The sequence below is a fragment of the Megalobrama amblycephala genome, linkage group LG24 (genome assembly GCF_018812025.1).
Source record: "Megalobrama amblycephala isolate DHTTF-2021 linkage group LG24, ASM1881202v1, whole genome shotgun sequence".
Taxonomy (NCBI): Eukaryota; Metazoa; Chordata; class Actinopteri; order Cypriniformes; family Xenocyprididae; genus Megalobrama; species Megalobrama amblycephala.
Genome location: NC_063067.1, coordinates 2,775,155 through 2,787,202, shown reverse-complemented (window position 1 = coordinate 2,787,202; position 12,048 = coordinate 2,775,155). Strand labels below are relative to the sequence as shown.

Sequence of the window (12,048 nt, the reverse complement as noted above, 5' to 3'; positions counted from 1 at the left end):
CTCATCATGTTTATTTTATGCTTCAGACATTTAAATTCACATTGGAATTAAGTAGCCTAAGCTACTGCATAAAAAAAAGACATTTGTAGTTTGTTAAAATCAAATTTCATACACTGATGTCTATGGAAGCTGCAACAATAACCCTTTCAATTATATAATTTGACAAAATGTTTTATTCATATCAGATACACATTGTTAATGAAACAATAAAGTTTACTCTATTCTTCTCCCAGTTCACCGGCCACATACTTTTATGTATTTCGGGGAAGATTTTGCAAATCCGATACACTGTAAAAAATTACCGTGATTTTAACAGTAAAAGACTGTAAAAATGCTGCGGTGAAAAACTGTTAATTGGTTTACAGAAAGTTTCCATACTATATACGGTGAATAACTGTAATAGATCTAACGGTACATTTAATGTAATTTTACGGTAAAATACCGTTAAATTCACAGTTTTTGAAAGTGAAAAATAACAATTCATTGTAAAATTTACAGTGAAAAACCGTAAATTGACATTCCCACAATTCCCTGCGTGACACTTCACATTTTATATATTTTCGTTGAAATAACTGTTTCTTCTTAGTTTTTCTCATTTTTTTCTAATCAGTTATGTAGATTAGGGTTTTATGTTACATCTAATGTTGTTAAATTAATGTTTATTGCATTTTTAAAATTTCATGCATGTTACCATGATGGTGTTTAGTGTGTGTGTGAATGACACTGTGTGCTCCTTCTATATATTAGTGTTGTCCTTCTCAGCTTGTGGAAAAGCTGCTTGTGATGAACTTTGATTCATCATGTGACTCTCATCACCACTGTGTTTGGTGACTGTCAGTGTATTATAAAGGTACAAAACAGATATTAGTACTTCATTAGGTTGGTAAATTAACATTATATCAGTTAATGAAATACGTTATTTTACCGTAAATTTTACTGGGATTTTTTTTTACAGTGTACTGAAATCCAATGTTAAATATACATATTTAAAATGTAAAATTCACATGTAACTCCGTAAGTATGTTTACGGTTTGATGTCATTTTTACAGTATTATTCTGGTAACCACAGCTGCCGGTATTTTTCCGTAGAAACAACGGGATTTTTTTTTACAGTGTAGCTCTTGCCATGCAAACTCATCGCACAACAAAACACATTCACTTACACATATTTTACAATCGGAATATATCATACAATTCATGATATAGTCAACAAGTTTGTGAATATTAAAAAAAAAAAAAATCCTATACCTATACCTTCCTATATTATACCTACCTGTCTGTCAGCTGCATGGCGCGTCTCCAAGGATTTAAAACTTTGTTCTAAAATAACGGTCGCCTTAAACTCACGCTGATGGGGCTCCGTGCCCCCAGAATATAGATAAATTACAGATTCAGTTTGCAATTTGAATTACTTTTATAACATCCCATGAGTCCTGATAAATGCAATTTCTACTTCTGAAGTGCTTCTTTTTATAAAGAACACATATTTCTCACATAATGCAGTGAAGCATTCTCGAGCCATCGATATCAACCAATTCAGCACCGCCGCCATGAACAGCACCTGGTAACGTCACACTTAAGAAGATAAACCTTAAGCAACCTCCTAAGGTATAATTCGGGGAACACGCCTAGAAACGGTACATCTTCAGTTAAGGTCTACCTTTAGAGTCTTCGTAGCGCGCTGAGAGACAAAGTTATCGGGAAATCCAGCCCAGAAGAGTTGAAGCTGCTGTTCGGTTGTTAAGTATGACGTCACGCGGCAGCGCTTCTGGGTCCAAACGCTCTATCTCATACCACAATAAAAAAAAAACAAATGGTGCTAATATAGGCTACACACACGATGTGGTGTAATACTACAAAAAATATATAATTATAACCTTTATCTCCATACCAAAATTCCAGATGGCCAGACAATGATTCATCTTTTATAAATCGTTAAAATATGAATATCTGTGACGCTGTGAGCACGGAGACTGTTGTGTCGACTGTAAGTATTTAAAATGTTTAGCTTTTTAAAATGATTGATGTTTAATATGAATAAATAGCGCTCATAAACGGTCGTCGATGGCATTTTCAAGTGAAAGGAGTCGAGGCTTGGACCCGGAAACGGCGTTCCTTGCGTCACGGCTTAACAAGCAGATAGCTATAAAGGGTGGGTCAGCTCAATATTAAACCCTACGGATTAAGAGTGGGATGTCATTAAAGTTCATGTGCACGTAAAGGCAGGCGTCCCAAAACTTCTGGCAATATAGTGTATATTTTGACATGACTGTGAATAAATGAAGTTATTTGAAACATATGACTTCTAATTCATTCTTTCAACAAGTTAAGTTGTTTTGCGTGTGTTGTGGCAAATGCAAAGTAGAACCAAACTAATCGTGTTGTTTGTTAAAGCCAAAGGTATGTTCCCACACATCTGTGCATTTTCCACAGTATGCCCACACTTTGCCCAGTGTATCCACAGTATACCCACACATTGCCCGTATAGGCCCACAAATGGCCTCAACAGGGGCCCACTCTGCTAAGTGTGCACCAGCCCACAGTCAGCCCAGGAGTTAGGCTGTCCCACTGGAGCCCCACCTGGGGCCCACACGTGCCCTGTATTTCACGCCAATACCATTAGCAAATACATTTTTATTCAGGAGTTATGTATATACAAAACGATAACTTTTGATAACAGTAGCCTATTGATAAAAAATAACTGAGCAAACGAGCAAGGACTGGTGGTCGGTGGGACATGGAGTTGGTGAAGGGAGACAGGCTCATCCAGGGCAGGCATAGTGAATCCCAGGGTGGGCCAGGCACCTCAATGCCCGCCCATGGTGCAGAGACTGGGTTCGGAGCGTGTTTCAAACTGCCAAAGTCACATGATTTCAGTAAACAAGACTTCGTTACATCACAACTGTTAAAAAAACGTTTTGAAATTTCAATGGTTCACCCATTAATCATGAGGATTCACTGAGATCATCCTCTGGGAATGAATCATAGAACAAAATCTCTCTGGGCTCTGATCAGTTTTATACATTTGTAGATGTTTTAATGAGACATTAGTATAATGAAAAGGAATAATAGTAGTTAATAGTCTCTTACTGGCTTGTTTAGCTGAGCTGTCCACTGAACACACTGCAACAAATGTTGTTCTTGCTTAGAGTTTTTGTCCTAAAACAAGAAAATAATTTTTACTTGTCAAGAAAATGCTTCTTGATCTAAGAATTTTTAGATATTTGGACTGGAAACAAGACAAAAAGTAAGAACAGCATTTTTTTCAGTGCAAACAAGCCCTCAAAATTGACAAAAGTAAACAATATTACACAGATACTTGATATTTAATCAAGTATTTGATATTTAAATTTTATTAGATGATTAGTTAACTGCAAATGATAGATTTTACTTTCAATAAAAACATTTACAATAGGTTTGTAAAAGGTGTTTTTATGCATGTTTGGTCTGAGTTTTTGTTGCCTTTACACTGTTCTGACCAGCAGGGGTGTGATGATTCAAACACTTCCAAACAATGAATCATTTTGTGAAGCAATTGGTTCAGTTGATTCAAAGCTTTAAAAAGCTTCATTTCTCCCATTAAGAGGAGAGAGAGCACATTATAAAGGGAGCAGAGAACATGAAATGTTTTTTACAGTGATGTTTTCATTTATTCAAGACTTTCTTACAATATTAAGATGGTTCATATCCATCCAAAACTTCTGTAACTAAAATAATAAATTAATTATAGCAGTTTTAGAAGTTATAGCTCTTCATTAGTTAATGATTAGTTCATATCTAGTTCATATCAAGTCTAAACCAATAACTGTGCTCTTGTAACCCAACTGTGACAGAAGGTGAAGTGTGTTAAAGTCATCAGTTTATCAAAGTGGATTTCTGAACTAACCAGAATAAAGTTATGTGAATTATTATGAACATGAATGAATCATTTCACTATTAGTTTATCTTTGCTGCTGTTCATCCTCACATTACAAGCTCATGAATCACCATATTTGTGACAAACATCTCAGGAAAGGAGACATATTAAACAATTACAGAGGTTTAATGAAGAAAATTAGTATAAATCATTCAAAATAAACAAAGATGCTAAAAACAGAAATGAAAAGACAAGATATGAGAATCAGCAAATCATCTTCATCACACAGAACAGAGAGGATTTTACAAACAGTCTGTCCATTACTGGATTTATTTAAAGCAGTTTATATATGAAGCACAAGAAAATGACATTCAACACTGTAGGAAAATATCCATCAAACCATATAAATGAACATAAATCTGGCCTGTTATTTGTAAAAGATATTTGAATCTAAACTTGATGGTGTCACTATTTCTCCAGGGAGTTTTTCTCTGTTTTCTGAGAAGAAGAAAATCAAACAATGAGTTTCTGCTGTTTTAAACCTTGTTTCAGATGGTCTCCAAACTCAGCAGTATTTTATTGTAATATTGTAGGCATCTCTATTTCCTCTGGGTGCTGAAAGTCCTTCCTCCCTGCAAAATAAAAGCATGGACTGACCTCTCGTATGTGTTTTTACCGTGATTGATCCAGATCAGATGAGTGTGAATCATCAGATTGTGTGAAGCTCAAACTCACCAGGTCTTCTTGCACAGATGATCTGAAGAAGAATCACAGTAGGAGCAGCAAACACTGCCATTTCAACAATAATCACAATCACTGCAGGAAACATGTGTGGAAGAAGAAGAAGAAGAAGAGAAACTGGACATGACTGAAGTCTATGAACAGTTATTGATGAAGCATTTACAGACTGACTGATAGTTTAATGGTGTAAAGCTGTCAGTAGAAATGAACGTGTCGTACCTCTGAATAATGATCCAGCAGTCACACTGACTTCAGTTTCTGATGCTGTGTCAGCTGGACCTGTGGATCACGTCTGTTAGTTCACTTCAACACATCATGACTCATATAAGTGAAGTGAGAGACTGATGATGTGTGACAGTGATCATGTGATCATGAACCTTGTGTAGGAGCTGCTGCTGTAGTTTGGCTTGATTTCTTCTCAGAGTTTGAGCTGCTGACTGGAATCAGAAGATGAATGTTCAGATGTTCATCTGGAGGACATTAACATCATATTTTACAGTAGTAATAGTTGTTTCTCACCTGAATACTTGACAGTGTATCTGACTGAGGTCTGGAGTTGATTTCTGCGAGTAAGCTGACATCTCCACTCTCTGTTGTCATCTTCATTCAGGAGTGTTGTAGTCAGAGTGATGATACAGTGATCTGATGAGAATAATATCTGATATCTGGAGTCTGTCTTCAGATCAACACCAGCCTGATTCACCCACGACAGCTGAAGTCCCTCAGAACGAACCCAATCACCACAGGAGAATCCAGAATACAACTGACAGGAGAGAGTCACAGAGCGACCTGGACTGATCTCAGTCTGTGAGGATGATGATGATGATGATGATGATGAAACTGAACACAAGACACAAATCACAGACTCTTCAATCATCATGTGAGTTTAAAGGGAGAATCTGCTCTTTTTAAATTGATCATATAATCATAAACTCACCATGAAGAACATGCAGATAAACACGTGCATCAGGTCCTTGTTTTCCTCCATTCACATATTGTTGGCAGGTGTAAGATCCATAATCTTCTTCTGTGACGTTCTTGATGTTCAGAGAGCAGTCAGACCCCAGACTCAGTCTCTCATGTCTCTCTGTGTCTTTATTCTTTATCCCTAATTCAATCAGTGCAACCGTTGCTGAATATCTGTTATAGTAGAGCCATGTAGTTGATTTACAGTCAGAAAGATCATTATTACAGGACAGACGGACATTTTCACCAGAACTGATGAACACATGAGCATCATCCACTTCACTGGACCCTGAAACACAAGTACATCTAACTGATCATAATGAAGGTAAAACATACCAACATATAAATCAGAAGATTCAAATCATAGTCTTTTTTCCTCATGAACACAATCATCTCACTCTCTCCAGAATAAAGTGTTTGTCTTGATCATGTAGCTGTTGAAATCTCTGAATCTGAAGATAATTGTTGATCATCAGATGTTTGAGTGACTCTATGTCCAGTATCAGGAATAATACAGTATGATCTGTATGTATCAATACACAACTCTGAGATCACAACGTGAATGTGTGCAAGAATAAACTGAGCATGTTCAAATCAACTCTTTCCAGACTAATTCCACTAAATGTCTTTAGAGAAAATCCAGATTTCTTTACCTGTGAGAAGTGAAGAGAGAATGATCAGTCCCAGCAGACACAGATCACACTGATCAGCCATTTTCTGTTTCTCTCAGTCTTTCTCTTCTTTATATAGTTATATAGTTACAGTTCTTCCTCTAAACACTGTCAGCTCCTCCTGTGTGTCTGAACTTCCTCTAGTCTGACTAAAGTGTGAAATCCTGCTAGAGTTGATATATGCATATATAGTGACACTGTACCAGTGCATGATGGAGAAGTGTTGCTTGTATTTTCATTAATGCTCAAATGTAATTTACAGCACATTTAAACTGTAATAGGAATGTCCCTCAAGAGCATCTGATGGTGATGTGCCATAACCATAACATAACCATAACCATAACTATAACCATAACCATAACCATAACCACTAACATGAGAGAGATCAGGCTTTGACAGGACAGCGGTTGTGAAGCTTGTTCTTCAGTGTGATAAAGTTTTCCTTCATGCAGTTAAATTATAGAAAGAAAATCATTAAATTATTAGTGCTCAAACAAACTCTTTATTAAAAGTCACTGGACTACATAACGACGTGTTCATCCAAACACCATCCTCAGTTGTAAAAACACAGGAAGTGAAGGACCTGCTGCAGTCACATGACCAGCACACAAATAGAAGTCACATGACTTAGGTTAACCACATAGTAGATGGTGTTCCTCTGCTCATGGTAGAGCCTCTTCTCCTCCCGCAGTGGAGCACACTGACCCGTCCACACAGCGCCGTGGCATCGTTTCTAAGACAGCGTTATATACGTGAGTCACATGATGTCTCAAACCCCTCCTCTATTCAATGAGGGACGCTCCACCCTCACATGAATGGCACATGAATCTCGTTAGTTTTCTCTGTCCAGAATCCTCCCCTCATGGATGTGAAAGCTGTGTTTCTTTTGGTGTAAGTGATGTAAACTGCTGAGTCCTGCCCTGAAGAGCTCGTCTGTGAGAGCCATGTGTCCATAAAGTGGCTGTTTTGTTTCCCCTGTGGACAGATCCTTGCATTCCTCACTGCACTTAAAGGGTTAGTTCACCCAAAAATTAAAATTCTGTCATTAATTACTCACCCTCATGTCGTTTCACACCCGTAAGACATTTCATTAATCTACGGAACACAAATTAAGATATTTTAGTTGAAATCCAATGGTCAGTGAGGTCTGCATAGCCAGCAATGACATTTCCTCTCTCAAGATCCATTAATGTACTAAAAACATATTTAAATCAGTTCATGTGAGTACAGTGGTTCAATATTAATATTATAAAGCCACGAGAATATTTTTGGTGCGCCAAAAAAACAAAATAAGGACTTATTTAGTGATGGCCGATTTCAAAACACTGCTTCAGGAAGATTCGGAGCATAAATGAATCAGTGTATCGAATCTGCTGATCGGAGCGCTAAAGTCACATGATTTCAGCCGTTGGCAGTTTGACACGAGGGTGTGAGTAACAAACACATTTGAGTTGATTTTGAGCAGCAGTTAATTAGTCTAATGAGTTTCACCTGATTGAGCTACACAAGACAAACAGAAGTGAGGAAACTGAGGATTACATATCAAATTATATCAAACACAGTATAATCAATATATTAGTAAAGACTCCACAATTCAGTGAATATAATCAATAATATACATAGTATAACTTAAATAACTGAGGAAAAAAAGTCATAATCACAATTTTAATGTCACAAATCAATAAACATTGTAATTTATATTTCAAAAGAGGAAAAAGAAAAAATATCACAATTTAAATAATGTCACATCACAAATCAATAAACATCTCTTTGTAGAAGCTTGTTAACCCTATCTCCTCCTCTGATTGACCTAGGATCATGTTCTGTGCCGATTATCTTCAATGTTCCTGGGCTACCATTCCTTATAATGAAGAGCCATAGGATATAAAGGGTTACAGACTCGAATTGCATTCTTATGTTCTGCTAATCTAATCTTTAATTTCCTAGTAATCATTCCTATAAAAGCAACCAAATGGACACTCCAACCGATACACCACAAATGAAGTATTACAATTAATAAATGATTTTACTTTAAAATCAAAGCCTGAAGTTACATCTTCAAACATGTTAGTCTTAACCATATTGTCACAGTGATTACAATTGCCACATCAGGCATAACCAAGAACTAGATTTCTTAGAGGGAAGATGACTTCTCACTAATTTATCTCTAATCGTAGATGCTTTCTGAAAGGCAATGGAAGGAGACTTAGGCATGACTTTCCTGAGATGAGGATCACTCATAACAATTTCCCAATTATTTTTTATAATTTTCTTAATTCTGTTCGCTTCTGTACTAAACCGTGTAACAAAATAAACAGAATTGTCAAAATCGTGTGGTTTGCGTTTTTGTACTAGTAACTCATCTCTACTGATATTTCTTGCTTTATCAAAAGCTTTTGATAGTTTGATAGTTGGTTTGTACGTGTCCTGTCCTGTTTTTAATGAAATTCAGGCTTTAATTTAAAACTTTTTAAGGATCCGTAGGAACCCTGCATAATTTGGCCTCACTTTTCAGGATATGTACAGCACGATTTTTCTGAACACACAGATCTCATGTGGAAATCGGACTGAACTTTCTTGTCGGTGTGAACAGGAGTTAATGGATCCCAATTAACTAACAAAATGACTTGTACATAAGACATTTTGTTGTTCAGCACATCAAGATGATCTGCTTACCATGATTTCAGACTGTGGTGATGTGGTTGCTCCACTGCATGGATCTTCATGTGTATCTTCAGGTGACTTTTAATAGAGAAACTCTTTCCACACTGATCACACGTGTGCATCTTCTCTCCAGTGTGGATCATCTCATGTGTTTTCAGATATGATGACCAACTGAAGTGAACATCATAAAATTGAGACGTGCTGTGATAGACAACTGCTATAAAACATTCAGATCATTTTGATGCATTTTTATAAATTAATTTCATATGTCCCTGAAGCTTTCCATTAATCTTCTGATTGTACAGAATCAGCCGTTGGTCCGCTGACAGACTCCAGCGGTCTGGGTGAAGGTATAATGCGTGTACGTCATTTCAGCGCTCCTGCTAATCTGATTTGATAGGTTACATTATCTGTTGTTACTTCATCATCTGAGGTATTTGACAGGACTTTTGTGCATTGGACTTTTGTATGAATAGACATGTGCTGTGTTTAGATAAATCATTCAGATTGACCTGTATGATGCAGTTAGATCATACGACATACTGAGAGGTAAACACTGTAAAAACGTAGTATTGTATAATAAATTAAGATAATGTGTATGTGTTTGCACATATAGTGAGTAGACTGCGTGTTTATATTTCAAGTTTACAAACCTTATAACGGATAGCCCAACAAACCGCGGATGCTGCGGCAGGCTTTGATGAGGGGAGCCGTTACTTTCAAATCCGATGACGATGTTGTTGATGATGAGGTGAGCTTTATCGCGCGCGAGCAATCATTTTTATCCTCCTCTTGTTTCTTCTTCATATAATAATACTAATACTACTACTACTAATAATAATTATTATTATTATCATCATCATTATTATTATTATTATTATTTAAGCTTTAAATTAATCTATAAAATATAAAGAATAAATGTAGGCCTAGGCTTCTTAATCAAATTTAAGTATAGTAAATAAATAATCAAATTTTCTCTCTGACAGCAGGTTCACAAGAACACCTCCGTTAATGAACAACACACACAATTTAACTGATTATTATTACCATCAACACCACTAAACCATCATAATTATTTAATACAATTGTCATGCTTAAATAGTGAGTTATAGTATATTATACATAATTGGAAGTATTATTCACAATTCTTAACTAATATATTGATATATAATGATATACGATGGTAATATGAGTTATACCAGTAATATTTATATAACAAGTATCATAAGCATAGAGAGAAACATGTACGACAATGGTGAGATATTGTATATAAATATATTGTTCTTTATATTGGTAACTGTTCATTAGGATGAATAGGGGGTGAGGTTAAATAAGTTTGTCATCTTCCCACTCCTTTTCGAGCTATAATGATAGATAAACTGTGAACATCTCTGAAATATATTTACAGATACTGTTATTCCAGTTATTTCTTTTGTTTGTTTTTTTCTTTACCCAATGTGGGTATAATGTTTAATACTGTACAATGTATTCATTTTTCTGTGTACAATGCTTTTATTTCTATGACTCGAAATAAAGTAATCAATCAATAAATATATAAATGAGGTTTATTGTGATCTGTAATCTGGTCTGAGAATCTCATCTACACTATATTTAGTTTTGGGATGCCTGCCTTTACGCACACATGAACTTTAATGACATCATTCTTGATCTGTAGGGTTTAATATGGATTTAAAGGGTGCCCACCCTTTGCAGCTATAACAGCTTCAACTCTTCCACAGGTTTAGGAGTGTTTTTATGGGGATTTTTGACCATTCTTCCCAGGTGAAAAAAAGTACACTTCTATAATATACTTAAAGTGCTCTATTTCCACGCACTAATTTTGTATTTAATATACTAAAAAATCATCTTTAGTACTTCTTAAGATTATCTAAGTGTACTCAACTGTGCTATTTCGAGACAGTATGAAATATGAACTAAAATTTGCTTTTAATACACTATCTATTAGCTACCACTTGTAGCATGCATCTCTTACTGACATCTCTCGACATGATTAACCTTTTTTGGTGAAATATTGAGGAGACAGGAGCTAATGTGTGTGTCGCACATAATCCCCAGCAATTGTTTATTCAACGTCTTCCTTTACATTGTAGTTCAATAAAGCTTTATTAAAAGTATATTTCTTTTTTTTTCTTATTAATGCACAAACGTCATTTTTTTCCTCTGTCAAAACAATGCACATTTCACATTTATATTTCCCACCTTTTTTCCACACACATACACACACACAAATCACACATTTGAGCTTTTCACTTCTTTAAATCTACTGAGACAATTCAAAAGTTATCTTATGCATATAAGATCATCACACATGACTGGAAATGTAAGGCCTAAGAACCGTAGAAATGTATGTAACGTTAAACTATACACATTTAACAAGTTACTGATTTTGTAATCAGATTTGCCATTATGTTACATTACATCTTCACAAACTGGAATATTTATATACAATATATTTGCAACATAAACATACGCATAGGAATTAAATGACTCGTGTGCATATTGTTTTGTTATTGACCTGTTAAAGCAGGAAAAATTGAGGAGATAGGAGCAAATGTGTGTGTCGCAAATAATCCCCAGCAATAGAGTACCTCAGGGATGACGTGTTTTTGTAGGCAAAACCCGCATTTTAGGACTTCCGGTTCCATCGCCGTAAAGTCTATGGGTTTTTTGAATGGGTTTTTGCTAAATCGCCTGAAATAAGGTCTGTGGTTAACAAAGCCTCTAAATATGTTCACGTTTTGATCTATGACATAAAACACACCAGTTATAACCTGCTTGTGATTTTTTGACTGTGTCTTAAAATCGGCGGTTGCTAACAAATTGCTAAAAGGGACTACTTCCTTTGGCGGGGACTTTAGACGTCATCATTAAAAACGGGACATTTGGACAGCATTTCTCATGAAAAAGTGGATAAGTATTCATAACAGCACAGATCATAATCAGCGAGCATGTTTATAAATAAAGTTGTTTTCTAAATAAAGTTTGAGGACCCTTGGTGGTGACGACGTTGATCCACGACCATGGTGTGCTGTAGTCCGTTTATAGCCTACTGTTAGCCTTTTATATCTGACCACTTTATTTAGGCTTCAAAATCTATAAATGTTGTGTTAACTTGTAAAGATTATCTTG

General features: G+C 35.8%; 1 protein-coding gene and 1 long non-coding RNA gene across 3 annotated transcripts in view; one reads left to right on the top strand and one right to left on the bottom strand.

The window, feature by feature from the left end:
- LOC125260280 (E3 ubiquitin/ISG15 ligase TRIM25-like) overlaps positions 1–12,048 on the top strand; it is a 673,153-nt gene that overhangs the window by 615,129 nt on the left and 45,976 nt on the right. The gene's annotated exons all lie outside the window — the stretch shown is intronic.
- On the bottom strand, positions 4,709–5,145 carry LOC125260350. The gene is made up of 3 exons (XR_007183018.1): positions 5,117–5,145; positions 4,975–5,034; positions 4,709–4,876 (listed from the first exon to the last, which is right to left on the bottom strand). It is a non-coding gene; the product is annotated as an uncharacterized LOC125260350 (long non-coding RNA).